Here is a 3,589-nt window from a genome sequence, read left to right on the forward strand (position 1 = left end):
TCTGGATGTCCTGCAATTCATTCTGAAGACCAGGCTAGCTATAACACAGAGATCTGCCTGCCACTGCTTTCTGAGTGCTGGGATAAAAGAGTTTCTTGGTCTTTTTTTTTTCTCTCTCCAGCCCATGTGATCATCCTGAAAGGCTTTGCCTGGTCTGTAACTTGCAGTGAAACTCCAACCTCTGTCTAAAGAGGGAGCCCTGAAACTTCTCCATGAGGAAAAGGCTGGGTAAGCAGGCTCTACAGGGCTGTTTCTTCTTCCAGGCCCATGGTCTGCCCACAGTCCTGTTTTCTGTTCTCTCCCTCCCTGGCCACAGTAGCCTCTATCCAGCTCTTTCTTCATTTCTCACACATTTCTTCAGCTTAACACGTTCTCAACTCCTTTTCTGTCTCAGTCTTCATGACATGGTAAAAGGCCATCACACTGCCTTCCTAGCACTGGTGGGAGATGGGTGGGGGGGAAGATACTGAGGAAAGACAGTAGGGGTATGAAAGAAGGATTCCATGGGAGTTGACCCCTGAAGTGTACCTCTGAGGACTGGCTGTTAACTCACCAAGGCCTGGCCACAGCAGGAACAGAATACTAGAAAATTCCAGAAGTCATAGAAAAGTAAAGCCAAGACAAACTACCTTTCAGAAGAACGACATTAGGAGGTTTCCTGGCCATAAACTGATGATGAGGCTCTAAAGTGGGCCTCCTGACTTGGAGAGAGTTTCATGGCTGAAAGTAGACACAGTGTGGCCCTGAAAGGACACAGTCCCTTCAGGTCTCTAACCCAGAGGTAGTTTCTGACTATCATAGGTTTTTAGGGGGTGTGTTCAGATTCCAAGCCATGTGACCATGTAAGCACTCTGCTAAGTGTTTGGGGCTGTGCTTTCAAGTTGATGGGCATTCTAGGCATCGGGTGGCTGTATGCCGGCTCTGTTATCCGCTCCTGCTCCAGACCCACACAGAACTCAGACAAATATCAACAAAATTGATGGCTCCATGGCAGTGTCCCTACCAAGACATCTCAACCATTGTAAACTACATGATTAAGCAAAGTACATCCTGTACAGGTGTTAGAAGTTCAAAACGAAACACCTCATTTTGTAGTAATTAAGAAATATGAATTAGGCTTAGTCCATGTTGTTTGCTGTGGGGTTGCCCTGCAGCTCTGGCCTCAGACCTGTCCTGCCATACCATGACTTCCACATTGGAGGAGTTGCAGAAAGACCTAAAAGAGATCAAAGAGTTGCTGGAAAAGTCCACTAGGAAGAGTGCAAGATACTCTTACAAGTGAAAAGGCCAAGACTGAGATGGAAATAAAAGAGCAAGATGCAGCAGAAGTCCCAGAAGAAACCAGAACATGACAATGAAAAGCCAGCTGCTGTGGTTGCTCATTCTACCACAGGATACACTGTGAAAAATCAGTCATTGTGGATGGGATCAGGCTGAAATTTGTGAGAATCTACATTGCCTTAACTGGAGTTCATCCGGTTCCCACTGAAAATGGGTGGAGACACTTCATAGAGAGGTCATTTGATCGTCAGTTAAAGAAAAGAAATCTCAGTGTCAAGAATTACTCCATGATTGTAAACAATCTTTTGAAACCCATCTCTGTGGAAAGCAGTTCAAACAAAGTCAAGACTGATACAGTTATTATCTGCTGTGGAAAGAAAGGAGAAAGCACACAATGGGACTACTTAACTCAGGTGGGAAAAGACTGCAAAGAGAACCAAAGACCTTTCAGTGACAGTGAAGCAGATTCTAGTGAGGGATTAATGAATGATCTAAAGAAAATTTATGAACACGGGGATGATGAAGTGAACCATTAATAAATCGTGGGCGGAATCCATAGAAAAGCAAGCCAGAGAAGACGCAGAATTTTGAGTCTTTTTAAGTCCTTATGGGAACTGTGATGTTGAATGCTCATGTTTCCAGTAAGGGAATGTTGTTGAACTGCACATAAAACTTGACAGATAACTATTTACATAGCCTTCTAAGTAAAGACAGCAAATGCCCCATTTCTTACTGGAGGGTTTGATTTAAGTAAATATGCTTATTAAACCTTGCCTTCCCTAGCACTCCAGTCATTTTGTTTAAGATAGGGTTATACGACATTCTTTCTGAAATGTAAAAAAAAAAAAAAAAAACCTTGAATAATGGAAATGTTGCATCACATGTCTTTGTTCTGGCTGGAAAGTACAAAACAAGTATTTACCTATCTGTAACTGACTTTAGGTCCCAGTAAAGTATAAAATGTACAAAACGCATAAAATTAAATTTGTACACAAACTTGCCAGTTACTGTAGAGCTGTTACCCGTTAGTACCAGTTTAAGCAATGTATATGCCATGTATTGCCATGTACTACTAACTGACTTAAGTATATTTATGAATATAAAATTTAAACAAAATACAAATGACAGAAATAAACATCTTGTGTTGGTAAATACTGCCATGGATCAGATGGCATATAAAAAAAACCATGATGAGAAAAATTGAAAGTCCATCTATTCTTTGGTTCAATAAAGTTGGAGTTTTACTTGAAAAAAAAAATATGAATGAGTTGGGCATGGTGGTTCATGCCTGTAATCTCAGCACTTGGAGGCAAAGGCAGAGGGATCTCTGAGTTGGAGACCAGCCTGGTCTACAGAGTGAGTTCCAGGATGGCCAGGGCTGGACAGAGAAATTGTGTTTCAAAAAATGGAGAGAGAGGGAGAGAGAGAGAAATTGTTGAATGAACCAGGAAGCCAGAAAGAAACTCTTATAGATGCCCCATCCAGGAAAGAGCTGTAGCCCTCCCTTGTCAACACATGGACCTGGGAAAAGACAAACTCTGCACCCCAGTAGCTCACACGTGCAGTCAGTTTCACCAGTCTCCTGGGCACTCGCCTCTTGTAAAAACATATATATATAATGTATATAATGTAGGAGACACCTCATGATCTTGATGTGGAACTGTGGCCTCAAACCCCCCCCCCCAAAGGAGTTGCACGCACTGTTTTGTTTTCTCTGCCTCCTCACCCAAGACAAAGACTTAAGGTTAGACCGAGAGGTGAGGCAACGAAGAATCAAACTTAAGAGAAAATAGAACGACGAATCTCTCGAGTATTCTGCTGCCTGAACTGAATGGGACCCGTTCCATTCAGACTGGTCCCTTCAGAGATAACAGGGAAAACACAAGTGTTGAAAGTCTTGGTTATAGTTGCTTGGATTGGGCTGGCCACAAAGAATTTAAAGAAAATTCACTAGGCTCCAGAGAAAATGAGTTACCCAACCTCCACCTTCCTCTCAGTCAAACTCAAACCAAGACACCTGCAGGTAAAACTGGCCCACCTGATCCAGCACAGCCTGTCAAATAGTCAAAAAGGTTTAATTCTTTAGAAGCTGATGTGGGCTCCACTGAAATATATGAATGGACGTATGTATGTATGTATGTATGTATGTATGTAGGAAGCAACGATTCCAAAAACAAAAACAAAAACAAAAACTAAGCCTCTACCTCCAAAATAAACGGGAAATCACAAATTGACTGTCATCCAGATGAGAATGATCAGGGATCTTGTCTTTCTCCCACGTCTTCTAAAAACCGATGCCCATCAACAG

At 42.3% G+C, this 3,589-nt stretch overlaps 1 pseudogene; it reads left to right on the forward strand.

Moving 5' to 3' along the window:
* Positions 1 to 1,183: 1,183 nt before the first annotated feature.
* Positions 1,184 to 1,872, forward strand: LOC129672844 (calcyclin-binding protein-like; annotated as a pseudogene).
* Positions 1,873 to 3,589: the final 1,717 nt, after the last annotated feature.

The sequence above is a fragment of the Psammomys obesus genome, unplaced genomic scaffold (assembly GCF_907164565.1).
Source record: "Psammomys obesus unplaced genomic scaffold, mPsaObe1.curated_primary_1811, whole genome shotgun sequence".
NCBI lineage: Eukaryota > Metazoa > Chordata > Mammalia > Rodentia > Muridae > Psammomys > Psammomys obesus.